At 41.9% G+C, this 15,171-nt stretch overlaps 1 protein-coding gene and 2 long non-coding RNA genes across 8 annotated transcripts in view; 2 read left to right on the top strand and 1 right to left on the bottom strand.

Annotated features, from left to right (window-relative positions):
- The window catches only part of LOC309640258, an 83,895-nt gene that overhangs the window by 11,553 nt on the left and 57,171 nt on the right, over nucleotides 1–15,171 (bottom strand). The gene's annotated exons all lie outside the window — the stretch shown is intronic.
- The window catches only part of COLEC12 (collectin subfamily member 12), a 198,169-nt gene that overhangs the window by 160,251 nt on the left and 22,747 nt on the right, over nucleotides 1–15,171 (top strand). The window lies entirely within an intron of this gene.
- Nucleotides 5,582–14,705, top strand: LOC309640287. The gene is made up of 2 exons (XR_014252164.1): nucleotides 5,582–7,443; nucleotides 12,612–14,705. It is a non-coding gene; the product is annotated as an uncharacterized lncRNA (long non-coding RNA).

Genomic DNA, 15,171 nt, shown 5'->3' with positions numbered 1-15,171 from the left:
GTTATCTACGGCTGTGTAACACATGACCCTAAAACTCGGCAATTTAACACAATAAGCATGTATTATCTCATAGTTTCTATGGATCAGGGATTCAGGAGCAGCTTAGCTTAGCTAGATGGTTAGTAACTCTCATGAGGTTGTGGTTAAGATATTGGCCAGGGCTGCAGTCTTCTGAAGCCTTAACTGAGGCTGAGGATCTGCTTCCAAGATGCTCATTCACACGGCTCTTGGCTTGTCAGCTGTTGGCAGGTGGCCTCACTTCCTCACCATGTGAAATTGCTTGAGTGTTCTCACAACATGGCAGCTGGCTGCCTCCAGAGCAAGTGATCCAAGAGAAACAGAATGAAGGAAGCCACGATGCCTTTTATGACCTAGCCTCAAAAGTCACATACCATCACTTCCACCACATTCTCTAATTTAGAAACAAGTCACTAAGTCCTTCCCACACCCAAGGGGGAAGGGAATTAAGCTCCATTTCTTGAAAGGAAGCATAACTAAGAATTTGTGGACACTGCTCAAATGTGTTCCATTAAATATGTGTGGGATGAAAGATTGGTCAACTTGGATTTTCTTAGTGCCTAGCTATTTCAGTGCCAATATAAATCAGGCTCCTTTGGAAGGAAGATTAATTCTTTTAGATCATGGAGTTACCATTAAGAGATTCCTACTTCTAAGTGTCACGAGCAGATGGATGGTTGGCCATTACGGTAACTGTGAACACCACAGAGGAGGGGACTAATGCACTTACATAAAAATCTGAGTTTTGCTCTCAACCAGATCATCCCTATGAATTGAAAGTCTTTGGATTAGATTAAGCCCACTTCTGAAGATTTGCAGCAACCATATATTAATAGTATTTTCAGTCATAACTATTTTCACAGGGTTTAAGTTGAAAGTACTGGGTGGAAGATGCTGTGCTCGGCGCTCTGGGGTACACAAGGAAGACCAGATGGTCTTTGCCCTCACATAGCTTAAAATCAAGAGAATTTTAGGGCAAAAAGAGACTGGCTATAAGCAAATGTAATCCCGATTTTCAAAAATCGGGGATAAAGGTAGAGTCTACACACTGTGTAGAATGGGGAATTTGTCTTCAAGCGCAAGAAAAATTTGAGAACAGATTATGAAAAGGATAATTTTTGAGTTTTCAGGAATGCAGTAATCATCAGAATGAATTCACTAAGAAGAAGGCTGGTGAACCTAATCTTATTTCCTCACATTAACAGAGTTAGTATATTGTTTAAACTAGGAGAATGAAAAATAGCATATCTGGATTTCACCAAGGCACTTGGCAGTGATACCCTTGAACAAGACGGAGCAATCAGTGCTGGCTTATAGCCCAGTTAGATGGGTTTATTGGTTGTATTAATTTTCTGTGCTGCATAGCAAATTACTAAAAACTCAGCAGCTTAAAACACCCACTTCTCATCCCACAGTTTCTGTGGTCAGGAATCTGGGCACAGCTCAGGTGCGTCCTTTGCTCAGGGTTTCACCCAGCTGCAGTCTCAGCGAGGAACTGTGGTTTCATCAGAGTCTTGACTGGGGAAAGACTCATTTCCACACTCCTTCACGTTCTTGGCAGAATTCATCTGTTTGGACTGTAAGATCGGCTGTCAGGTCCTAAAGGCCACCCCCAGTCCTTTGCCATGTGACCATCTCAAAACATTACAGCTTCTTCAAAGCCAGCAAGGGAGTCTCTCTCTCTCTAGTTGGCAAACACAGAGTCTTATATAATGTAACCTAGTCAAGGGAGTGACATTCCATTGCCTTTGCCATATTCTGTTGGTTAGAAGCAAGTTAGAGGTTCCATACTTAAGGGGAGGGGATTATACAAGGGCATGAGTCATTGGGAGTCACCCTGGGGTGTGACTGCCATACTATTGAATGACTGAGTATAAAGAGTGATAGTTCATGAGCCCCTCTGAGCCTGGAGGCAGATCTGGGTGGCAGATGGCAGGGACCTGCTCAACAGCTTTGCAGGGACTCGCTTGAGGATGTGGATGACCTGGTCACCCAATACTTGTGTGACATGAAACTGTATATACTATGTAATGGGTGATAGAATCATAATCCAAAATGATCTGCAGAGGCTGGCGTAGTAAAGAGATGCCAACAAAATGAAATAAATAGGGAAGACATGTAAAACCTGCTCATACATAGAAAAGACCAAATACCAATGTTGATGGGAGGGCATGGCTTGGAGGAAGTGTGCAGGAAAAGCGTGGGGATTTTAGTTGACTGTAAGCAACTAAATGTGTCTTCCAGGGAAGTTAATGTGATCTTTGACCGTATTAATAAAAATATGATTTCCAAAATGAGGGAGGTGATATCTTACTCCCTTCAGCATGGCAAAACCACTCCTGGAGTATACTGCGTATGTTGGGGAGCCCCTTTCAACAGGGGCACTCACAGGCCATCATGCTCAGAAAAATATGACCAGGATGATGGGGTCTAGAAACCATGTGCTGTGAGGAAGGACTGAAGGACCTGGGAACTTTAACCTGTAGGAGAGACTGCTTAGTGGGGAATAAGGCAGTTGTTTACAACTATTCAAAAGGCCAGCATGTGGAAGAGATTTTAAATGACATCTGAGGTGCTCCAGAGGGTGAAACAAAGACTAGTGGGTACTCATTAAAGGAAAATAAATTTTAGTTTTATATAATGTTCCTTATAAAAATTGGTGTTGCCTGAGACTATAATGGGTTTCCTGAACCATAGGCATGCCCCAACTCTAGAGAGGTTGGACAGTGCCCGTCAGAGTATTGTAGGTATGAGTCATACTCTGAATAAAGAGGTGGGCTTTCAGATGACCAGAAAGTTCTTCAGTGCTTGATTCATTTTTTTTCCTATTCTTTCTCAACCTAAATTCAGAATAAGGGCAGATCTCAGCAGACGTTCAACCTCAGAAAATAAGAGCTTTCTAATTGTCTCTTAAAGTTGTTATACCTTAGGCAATCCTATCATGGTATTCTGGACATTTTCTAGCTATAAATTTCATAGTTTTATTATTCCATGGGTTTAATTGTTAACTTCTCTTGTACAAGGAAACTTCTGACATATTTAGTTTACAGACAGTGTGGCTTAACAGCTAAGGAAGGGTATGAAAAGCTCATGGTTGAAGATTCAGAGCCCGGCTTTAAATTAGTTAATGTTTCCATTGTTCTGATTATTTTTATCAGCTGATATTGAGTGTGAGAGGAATGAGGGCTTTTCATGAACCATCCTGGTGAGTCCTAACACCCACTCTGTATGGCAGGTACTCAGAAAATCATCACCTGTTTATAGATGAGGAAACTAAGGCATTGAGAGGTTTAAGGCACTTGCTTAAATTTACAGAAATGATAAGCAGCTAAACAGGATCTGAGCCCAGTGTGTCTGGTGCAAAGCCCATGGTGCGAACCCCATTGATAATCACAGAAAGTGCACACCCCCCCTCCCAGCCGTCCTGAGGGAGCCTGTGAGGGCAGGGAGATGGGATTTCATTCTAAGTGTGAAGGGGAGTTTTAAGGAAGGTGGTGACATGACTTGATTTATATTTTTTAATATAAAAATATTTATTTTTTAAATATAAAAATATTTATGTTTTTAAATATTAAAATATTTACATTTTAAAATAAAAAAATAAATGTTCTCTGGGGGCAGAACAGATTCTGGGGGAGTGAGCCTGGAGGCAGGGGTCCAGTGAGGGGCGATGGACCAGTCATGGGCGACGTGGGATGGATGGTAGCGGTGGAGATGACAGAAGTGGGTCTCCTCAGTCAGGAGGAATCGCGGAGGTAGAATCAAGGAGAGCCCTGCCTTTCCCTGGACAGCAGGCCGTGCCCACCGGGGTGAGGAATCCCTGGGCTGGAGGGGCTGTGCAGTTTGGAGTCTGTGCCAATCCCTTCTTGACTATGTTTGGTGCACAGGACACTGGGTTTCCCTCCCCGAAGTGTCCCAAGCCCAAAGGGGCAGCCAAGAGGCACCAGTACATCGTAGGAGTTGGGGTGCTGTGGACAGAAACTGAACACGGGGTTAGGGGCTGCTGCCTGCAGGTGCACGAGGCTCACGATGCATCACCCATGGAGGGCAGCGGAAGGGGAGGAGTGGGTGTCTCCTAAGTGTTTGGCTTGAGCACCTAGGCGGATGGCAGTACCGACCAGGAGATACAGAAAGGGAGGTCTGTTTAGATGTATTAAGTGGGAGATGTCTCTTAGGGTGAGGTTCCTGGCTCAGTGTCTCTGAAAGCCCTCAGAGTTTGGTTTCTGAATGGTATTTTCTTTTTTTCATATGCTTTCCCATTTACATTTATCCTTGGTCTTCTCATTACCTGCGCTTTCTGTGAGCTGACCTGAGAAACTTCTCAAGCCAAGCCACCCCCTTTCTATTCAATGCGTTCAACTTCCTCCAGGACAGGAATGCCCACCGGCGATTCCAAGAGAACCAGAGACTGGGGGAAGACCTCCACTTCCAAATGCAAGGGTTTCCTCCCACCCTGCATCTCTAGCACCTTTCCTCCCTCTCTGTACGCACATCCCACCCCTGAGGATGAGGGACAGATGGGATAAAAGAGGAAGGAGCAGGATGGGATTAACATTGGCTTATGCTGGGTTTGCCTCTGCAAGATTTAGAATACCCTGATGCTTTCCAGGAAATTCTTGGTGACTTGCACTTCAAGAACCCTAATGCTTCTGGGACATTTCAGCCACAGGAGACACTTGCCTCATTAGGAAGTGAAAGCTGAAGCTGACTGATTAGATGGCACTGAAGCCAGATGATAATGTGGAACTAGATATTAAGTCATATGTTGAATCCTGATAACAATTATCTCTATATCCACAAACCCCCAAACCTTAAGAAAGCCTTATTTTTTTTGTTACCAATAATGTCATGCTTTTTATCCTAATTAGGCACATGGAGGACTTCATACTCATAACACCCACTCTTGGGTGGCAAGTTCACCTCACATCCTGAGCTAGTCTCTGCAAGCCACGCAGGTGTAAGTCACATCCTCCTAGTGCAATCAGACAGTTCCCTGCACCTGCTGTTCTGAGACAAGCACGAGGTTTAGTGGGTGAGAACAAAAGCTCTAGAGCCTGATAGCCCTGGATACGAGTACCAACTTCCTTAGCCTCTCTGTGCCTCGGTTTTCCCATCTGCATCTACCTTTTAGAGTTATAAGGACTTAATGAGATAATGTAAATAAAACAGTGCAGTGCCTGGCAGGGGGTTAGCTAATATTCATACCCAAGAGTGAGTTTGTTCAGTTCCTATTCAAGACTTCCCTCCACTGGAGCCCCAGCCAGTACATCGCCGTGGAAAACAACAGCTTCATGTGCACAAGGACTATAGTTGTGCCATGTGGGTCCAAAAGTACTTAACTGCTGGCTTCCTGGTGCCCAGCCCAGGAGAGGAATCACACTCAGTGCTGCCGACCCCTGGCTTTCACTCATTTTTTAATCCACTTTTTTTTAATATAAATTTATTTATTTTATTTATTTTTGGCTGTGTTGGGTCTTGCAGTGCGCGGGCTTTCCCTAGTTGCGGCGAGCGGGGGCTACTCTTCATTGAGGTGTGCGGGCTTCTCATTGTGGTGGCTTCTCGTTGCAGAGCACAGGCTCTAGGCGCGCAGGCTTCAGTAGTTGTGGCGCGTGGGCTCAGTAGTTGTGGCGCACAGGCTTAGCTGCTCCACGGCATGTGGAATCTTCCGGGACCAGGGCTCGAACCTGTGTCCCCTGCATTGGCAGGCGGATTCCCAACCACTGTGCCACCAGGGAAGTCCCTAATCGACTTTTATTGAGTGTCTGCAACATGCCAGTCATGCCAGTGAGCACCTGGATAAGTTGTCTCTGTTCATTGTTACAGCTCCTTAAGGTAGGAATCGTCAGCATCCCCATTTGCAGGGAGGGGGGCTGAGGCACAGAGAGCCTGAGTAACTAATCCAAGATCAAGCAGCTAGTCAGTGGTAGGTAGTGCTAAACTCGGGTCTGTCTGGTCCCTAAACCCATGCTTCCACACGGTACCCTGCTGCCCTCGGATGATTCAGGAGAAAGATGGCATGTTTGGGGAGGTTGAATACACGAGAGTTTATCTTCAGGAGAGCTATCAGTTAAGGCTTCAGTGAGAGACTGACATTTGATCTGGACCTAGAAAGATGCACAGGAAGCCTGGACAGCACACACAGCAGAACAGGGCATGGAGCAAAGTGGATCAGGCATGAGGCCTCGATTCCTCTCACTGCTGACCCCACCCCCTCTTGATACTCTTCCCCAAACAAGACCACTTGTCTGGGGAGCCTTGAGAGTAGGCAATTCAAAGGCATCGATGTAGACCATGGCCAGTTGGTGAGAAACAGTGGTTTAAGTATATCCTCCTCTGTGGAGAGAGAGCTTCCATGGCTTTCCAGAAGCCTGACTGTCTTGAACATGAGGTCAAGAATCAAATTCTTCTTCAAAATGATTGCCAAGAAATATCTCTTAAATTTCCTTTTTTTAAAAAAAATTATTTATTTATTATTTATTTATTATTTTTTAAAATTTTTGGCTGTGTTGGGTCTTTGTTTCTGTGCGAGGGCTTTCTCCAGTTGCGGCAAGTGGGGGCCACTCTTCATCGCGGCGCGCGGGCCTCTCACTATCGCGGCCTCTCTTGTTGCGGAGCACAGGCTCCAGACGCTCAGGCTCAGTAGTTGTGGCTCACGGGCCCAGTTGCTCCGCGGCATGTGGGATCCTCCCAGACCGGGGCTCGAACCCGTGTCCCCTGCATTGGCAGGCAGACTCTCAACCACTGCGCCACCAGGGAAGCCCCTTAAATTTCCTTTTAATTTGTATATTCCTTTTCACCTAAGTGAAGCAGGACCACTTTTTCATATGTGGGTATTAAATAAATGTTTGATTAATTTCATTGCATGCAAAGTAGATTTTTTAATAAGAAGAAAAATATGTCAGATTATATTACTGTTTTGTTCTGTCTTCCAACCCAACCACTCGTGGTTCTAAAACAGAGTCTCCAAGATGTTGAATGGCAGTAAGAATTAAAGTGGTTTCTCTACTTTCTGTTAAGCACCAGCAGTTTTGTTGGAAAACGAATTGGAAAGTTATCTCTGGCATAGGACACAGGGCTGGGCCCTTCTCAAGGCCTGCAGTTTGGTTGTTAAAGCAGAAATGGCACAGTGATTTAGTCTTCTGTCCTCTTTAGAGCTGCTTGTTTAGGGGATTCGGGTGTTCAAGGCTCTGGGCTCTGGAGCCTGGGAACCTGGGGAGAAGGTTTTGCTGGCAGTGCAAACACGGTTGCTCCAAGTTCTGGTGTCGGTTATATACAGGCATTTCTGGAGCCTTTGGTGGCTTTATCAGCAACATGGGTATCCTGGCATTTCAGAATCCCAAGCCAGGCAGCCACCCCACTTGGCCTTGAAAGCAAATCTCCAGTTTGCTCTTCTGTATGAGACATCATGTCTGCCTCACATGTAGTGTTACACTTTCTTTTTTTGTTTGTTTGTTTGTTTGTTTGTTTTTCTATACTGCAGGTTCTTATTAGGCATCAATTTTATACACATCAGTGTATACATGTCAATCCCAATCGCCCAATTCAGCACACCACCATCCCCACCCCACCGCAGTTTTCCCCCCTTGGTGTCCATATGTCCATTCTCTACATCTGTGTCTCAACTTCTGCCCTGCAAACTGGCTCATCTGTACCATTTTTCTAGGTTCCACATACATGCATTAATATACGATATTTGTTTTTCTCTTTCTGACTTACTTCACTCTGTATGACAGTCTCTAGATCCATCCACGTCTCAACAAATGACTCAATTTCGTTCCTTTTTATGGCTGAGTAATATTCCATTGTATATATGTACCACAACTTCTTTATCCATTCGTCTGTTGATGGGCATTTAGGTTGCTTCCATGACCTGGCTATTGTAAATAGTGCTGCAATGAACATTCGGGTGCATGTGTCTTTTTGAATTACGGTTTTCTCTGGGTATATGCCCAGTAGTGGGATTGCTGGGTCATATGGTAATTCTATTTTTAGTTTTTTAAGGAACCTCCATATTGTTCTCCATAGTGGCTGTATCAATTTACATTCCCACCAACAGTGCAAGAGGGTTCCCTTTTCTCCACACCTTCTCCAGCATTTGTTGTTTGTAGATTTTCTGATGATGCCCATTCTAACTGGTGTGAGGTGATACCTCATTGTAGTTTTGATTTGCATTTCTCTAATAATTAGTGATGTTGAGCATCTTTTCATGTGCTTCATGGCCGTCTGTATGTCTTCTTTGGAGAAATGTCTATTTAGGTCTTCTGCCCATTTTTGGATTGGGGTGTTTGTTTCTTTCATATTGAGCTGAATGAGCTGTTTATATATTTTGGAGATTAATCCTTTGTCCGTTGATTCATTTGAAAATATTTTCTCCCATTCTGAGGGTTGTCTTTTCGTCTTGTTTGTGGTTTCCTTTGCTGTGCAAAAGCTTTGAAGTTTCATTAGGTCCCACTTGTTTATTTTTGTTTTTATTTCCATTACTCTAGGAGGTGGATCAAAAAAGATCTTGCTGTGATTTATGTCAAAGAGTGTTCTTCCTATGTTTTCCTCTAAGAGTTTTATAGTGTCCAGTCTTATATTTAGGTCTCTAATCCATTTTGAGTTTATTTTTGTGTATGGTGTTAGGGAGTATTCTAATTTCATTCTTTTACATGTAGCTGTCCAGTTTTCCCAGCACCACTTATTGAAGAGACTGTCTTTTCTCCATTGTATATCTTTGCCTCCTTTGTCATAGATTAGTTGACCATAGGTGCGTGGGTTAATCTCTGGGTTTTCTATCTTGTTCCATTGATCTATGTTTCTGTTTTTGTGCCAGTACCATATTGTCTTGATTACTGTAGCTTTGTAGTATAGTCTGAAGTCAGGGAGTCTGATTCCTCCAGCTCCATTTTTTTCCTTCAAGACTGCTTTGGCTATTCGGGATCTTTTGTGTCTCCATACAAATTTTAAGATGATTTGTTCTAGCTCCGTAAAAAATGCCATTGGTAATTTGATAGGGATTGCATTGAATCTGTAGATTGCTTTGGGTAGTATACTCATTTTCACAATGTTGATTCTTCCAATCCAAGAACATGGTATATCTCTCCATCTGTTGGTATCATCTTTAATTTCTTTCATCAGTGTCTTATAGTTTTCTGCATACAGGTCTTTTGTCTCCCTAGGTAGGTTTATTCCTAGGTATTTTATTCTTTTTGTTGCAATGGTAAATGGGAGTGTTTCCATAATTTCTCTTTCAGATTTTTCATCATTAGTGTATAGGAATGCAAGAGATTTCTGTGCATTCATTTTGTATCCTGCAACTTTACCATATTCATTAATTAGCTCTAGCAGTTTTCTGGTGGCAGTTTTAGGATTCTCTATGTATAGTATCATGTCATCCGCAAACAGTGACAGTTTTACTTCTTCTTTTCCAATTTATATTCCTTTTATTTCTTTTTCTTCTCTGATTGCCGTGGCTAGGACTTCCAGAACTATGTTGAATAATAGTGGTAAGAGTGGACATCCTTGTCTCGTTCCTGATCTTAGAGGAAATGCTTTCAGTTTTTCACCATTGAGAATGATGTTTGCTGTGGGTTTGTCATATATGGCCTTTATTATGTTGAGGTAGGTTCCCTCTATGCCCACTTTCTGGAGAGTTTTTATCAGAAATGGGGGTTGAATTTTGTCAAAAGCTTTTTCTGCATCTATTGAGATGATCATATGGTTTTTATTCTTCAATTTGTTAATATGGTGTACCACATTGATTGATTTGCGTATATTGAAGAATCCTTGCATCCCTGGGATAAATCCCACTTGATCATGGTGTATGATCCTTTTAATGTGTTGTTGGATTCTGTTTGCTAGTATTTTGTTGAGGATTTTTGCATCTATATTCATCAGTGATATTGGTCTGTAATTTTCTTTTTTTGTAGTGTCTTTGTCTGGTTTCGGTATCAGGGTGATGGTGGCCTCATAGAATGAGTTTGGGAGTGTTCCTTCCTCTGCAATTTTTTGGAAGAGTTTGAGAAGGATGGGTGTTAGCTCTTCTCTAAATGTTTGATAGAATTCACCTGTGAAGCCATCTGGTCCTGGACTTTTGTTTGTTGGAAGATTTTTAATCACAGTTTCAATTTCATTACTTGTGATTGGTCTGTTCATATTTTCTGTTTCTTCCTGGTTCAGTCTTGGAAGGTTATACCTTTCTAAGAATTTGTCCATTTCTTCCAGGTTGTCCATTTTATTGGCATAAAGTTGCTTGTAGTAGTCTCTTAGGATGCTTTGTATTTCTGCGGTGTCTGTTGTAACTTCTCCTTTTTCATTTCTGATTTTATTGATTTGAGTCCTCTCCCTCTTTTTCTTGATGAGTCTGGCTAATGGCTTATCAATTTTATCTTCTCAAAGAACCAACTTTTAGTTTTATTGATCTTTGCTGTTGTTTTCTTTGTTTCTATTTCATTTATTTCTGCTCTGATCTTTATGATTTCTTTCCTTCTGCTAACTTTGGGTTTTGTTTGTTCTTCTTTCTCTAGCTGCTTTAGGTGTAAGGTTATATTGTTTACTTGAGATTTTTCTTGTTTCTTGAGGTAGGCTTGTATAGCTATAAAATTCCCTCTTAGAACTGCTTTTGCTGCATCCCATAGGTTTTGGGTCATCGTGTTTTCATTGTCATTTGTCTCTAGGTATTTTTTTATTTCCTCTTTGATTTCTTCAGTGATCTCTTGGTTATTTAGTAACGTATTGTTTAGCCTCCATGTGTTTGTCTTTTTTACGTTTTTTTCCCTGTAATTCATTTCTAATCTCATAGCGTTGTGGTCAGAAAAGATGCTTGATATGATTTCAATTTTCTTAAATTTACTGAGGCTTGATTTGTGACCCAAGATGTGATCTATCCTGGAGAATGTTCCGTGCGCACTTGAGAAGAACGTGTAATCTGCTGTTTTTGGATGGCATGTCCTATATATATCAATTAAATCTATCTGGTCTATTGTGTCATTTAAAGCTTCTGTTTCCTTATTTATTTTCATTTTGGATGATCTGTCCATTGGTGTAAGTGAGGTGTTAAAGTCCCCCACTATGATTGTGTTACTGTCGATTTCCTCTTTTATAGCTGTTAGCAGTTGCCTTATGTATTGAGGTGCTCCTATATTGGGTGCATATATATTTATAATTGTTATATCTTCTTCTTGGATTGATCCCTGGATCATTATGTAGTGTCCTTCCTTGTCTCTTGTAACATTCTTTATTTTAAAGTCTATTTTATCTGATATGAGTATAGCTACTCCAGCTTTCTTTTGATTTCCATTTGCATGGAATATCTTTTTCCATACCCTCACTTTCAGTCTGTATGTGTCCCTAGGTCTAAAGTGGGTCTCTTGTAGACAGCATATATATGGGTCTTGTTTTTGTATCCATTCAGCCAGTCTATGTCTTTTGGTTGGGGCATTTAATCCATTCACGTTTAAGGTAATTATTGATATGTATGTTCCTATGACCATTTTCTTAATTGTTTTGGGTTTGTTTTTGTAGGTCCTTTTCTTCTCTTGTGTTTCCCACTTAGAGAAGTTCCTTTAGCATTTGTTGTAGAGCTGGTTTGGTGGTGCTGAATTCTCTTAGCTTTTGTTTGTCTGTAAAGCTTTTGATTTCTCCATCAAATCTAAATGAGATCCTTGCTGGGTAGAGTAATCTTGGTTGTAGGTTCTTCCCTTTCATCACTTTAAGTATATCATGCCACTCCCTTCTGGCTTGCAGAGTTTCTGCTGAGAAATCAGCTGTTAACCTTATGGGAGTTCCCTTGTATGTTAGTTGTCGTTTTTCCCTTGCTGCTTTCAATAATTTTTCTTTGTCTCTAATTTTTGCCACTTTGATTACTATGTGTCTCGGCGTGTTTCTCCTTGGGTTTATTCTGTATGGGACTCTCTGTGCTTCCTGGACTTGGGTGGCTATTTCCTTTCCCATGTTAGGGAAGTTTTCGACTATAATCTCTTCAAATATTTTCTCTGGTCCTTTCTCTGTCTCTTCTCCTTCTGGGACCCCTATAATGCGAATGTTGTTGCGTTTAATGTTGTCCCAGAGGTCTCTTAGGCTGTCTTCATTTCTTTTCATTCTTTTTTCTTTAGTCTGTTCCACAGCAGTGAATTCCACCATTCTGTCTTCCAGGTCACTTATCCGTTCTTCTGCCTCAGTTATTCTGCTATTGATTCCTTCTAGTGTAGTTTTCATTTCAGTTATTGTATTGGTCATCTCTGTTTGTTTGTTCTTTAATTCTTCTAGGTCTTTGTTAATCATTTCTTGCATCTTCTCAATCTTTGCCTCCATTCTTATTCCGAGGTCCTGAATCATCTTCACTATCATTATTCTGAATTCTTTTTCTGGAAGGTTGCCTATCTCCACTTCATTTAGTTGTTTTTCTGGGGTTTTTTCTTGTTCCTTCATCTGGTACATAGCCCTCTGCCTTTTCATCTTCTCTATCTTTCTGTAACTGTGGTTTTTGGTCCACCGGCTGCAGGATTGTAGTTTTTCTTGCTTCTGCTGTCTGCCCTCTGGTGGTTGAGGCTATCTAAGAGGCTCGATGGGAGGCTCTGGTGGTGGGTAGAGCTGACTGTTGCTGTGGCCAGTGTTACACTTTCTTGACTCTGAATTCAAGTTGTTATCACATGAGCTCATAAATACTCCCTCATCATTTATCTCAGTGTTCTCAGTTTTAAGGCACTATAGATGGCTTATATTTTATTTCATTTTATTTTCACTTCAGTAGCTGCCTAATAAAAGATTCAAGTAATACCTAAAAGCCTGGGATCATCTAGATGCCAAAAGCAATACCAGCATCCCAGGTCCTAGAGGAAGATATACCCATGGCATTAATGATGGGCTTTGTAGGGGTATCCAGTGCTGACTTTTGAAATGGTTTTAGCTCTTTCTCTTAGTGATTTTTAAAAAGAAATGATTAGCAAATATCTAGGTCTTAAGGAGCAAAGTATATGAATGAGCCAAGTATATGAATGAATGAATCCCCTAGGTATGGGACACACAGAATACGTTTTCACATAGCCCAGCATCTGTAGGCAGAGTGCCAGCCTTCTGCTCTAGCTCTGCGGATGGGGCAGCTGTGGATGAAGACATGCGTTGATAATAGTGTGCTTGCTAGGAGTTTATCCACAGCCATGAATATAAAACTTCATCTTAAAGAGAGAGACAGATAACCTATTTATGATGGATGTAGTGCTTCATATGAAAAATTCAGTTTTTATGCTAATCCAGCTAGGAAATCCATCACAAGTAGGATTTTAGACTTTATCAAAGGCAAAATCTTGCATCTTCTCCCAGTGTCTTATTCCCTTCCTTCTCAAGATCTGGAAATTAGCATCTGTTGGTATTTTGTGTTGACTGTGGGATCCTTGTTTTTATGCTGTTCTTAAAATAAGCCACGATTCTATGTGGAGGATGTGGGGCCATTCAAGCACACCTTCGGTTCAGAGGGAAACAGCTGAATATGATAAACTACCCGACCCCAGAAAGAAATAAGATTCACGAAAAGCTGTCACCCCAGGTAAGGGAGGTCTTGGATTCATGTGAGGAGACAAAGAGAGAGTTGTATGTCTTTGGAATTCTGTCGGAAACCAGAGGAGGGCGTTCTGGAACAAATACAAGTCCCTGTCACATGGGTCTGTCAGAACATTCAGAACAGGGAGACAGGCCCCGGAACGGGTACTATTTCATGGCTGCAAGTGAACTCATTTCCCGTAACTTGCAAGTATAGCACCAACCCCAGACGTGAGTGATCAAGAAATACTGATTATTAGCAAATCCACGAAGAGGATAAGGATAAAGAATTTCTAAAGCACTTGAATTTCCCAACAGACCTTCCTCATTATTTGGATTTCTTAAGGCTAAACATAGAACATAAACAAAACAGAAGTAGCTGAGGGAAAAAAAAAGTTACTTTTATTTTTGCCCTTTTTCTAAATAAATCAGATTTTTGTTTGTTCGTTTTGGCCTATTGTCAGTATTGTTCCACTAGCATCTTCCATAATGCTACATCCGTTGTGGAGGAACACACATGCCACCTTACCCACTAATAATCTGTAAGACACTATTTCTCAACTACACAAAGGAACTAAGTTATTATTTTTTAGAAGAGTAAGAGCCCTCTTTATTTTTTAAAATTTTTATTATTTTTTAAAATTTATTTTTGGCTGCATTGCTGTGTGCATGGGCTTTCTCTAGTTGCAGTGAGCAGGGGCTACTCTTTGTTGTGGTGCTCGGGCTTCTCATTGCGGTGGCTTCTCCTGTTGTGGAGCACGGGGTCTAGGCACGCAGGCTTCAGTAGTTGCAGCACGTGGGCTCAGTAGTTGCGACGCATGGGCTCTAGGGTGCACGGGCTTCAGTAGTTGTGGCATGCAGGCTTCAGTAGTTGTGGTGCACAGGCTCTAGAGCTCAGGCTCAGTAGTTGTGGCGCACAGGCTTAGTTGCTCCGTGGCATGTGGGATCTTCCCAGACCAGGGATCGAACCCGTGTCCCCTGCATTGACAGGCAGATTCTTAACCACTGTGCCACCAGGGAAGCCTCTAAGTTATTTTTTAAAGGAGACTGATCTGGCAATGAAAACCCACCCTCCATGTCTTTACTAAATGGCTTGGCTGTTTAATAAGCCTCATCAAGTTAAACAGAAAAAAAAAAATCAGATTGTGGATAAAAGACCACTAGATCAATTCTGAAGTGTGAGTAGAGTCAGGAAAGACATCTCTCCATGGTGATTCCATACTGGCAGCCAGGGTCAACCTGATATGTAGATTGAGTGGAGCTGTACTTCTTAGAATGAGGTGAGGGACACCAGGCAGGACACCGTTCCCCCAAAATCTCTCCCTTCTGGTCTCTCCTGGGGCCCATAATGTTGGCATTAGTGCACTGGGCTTTTTGACCTGTGATGCACATTGATTTGATAAACACTTGCTGGATAATGACTATGGCCTATAATCTAGTAGCTAGATGGGGAAGGATCCTCAAAGAACAAACAAGGACTAAAAAATCATAGAAAGAGGAAAAACTTCCATCTGGAGTGACCTGGGAGGATTACATGGTGGGTGAACAGGAATTCTCCAGATGGATATGGGCAGAGAAAATTCTAAGAGAAGAAACTTGCATAAGTGTAGGGGAGGATGGAATAAACACACGTGA

This window comes from Balaenoptera physalus (assembly GCF_965194825.1).
Source record: "Balaenoptera physalus genome assembly, chromosome: 12".
Classification (NCBI taxonomy): domain Eukaryota; kingdom Metazoa; phylum Chordata; class Mammalia; order Artiodactyla; family Balaenopteridae; genus Balaenoptera; species Balaenoptera physalus.
Note: the sequence above shows the minus strand (reverse complement) of the source record. Positions and strands in the feature narration are given on the sequence as shown.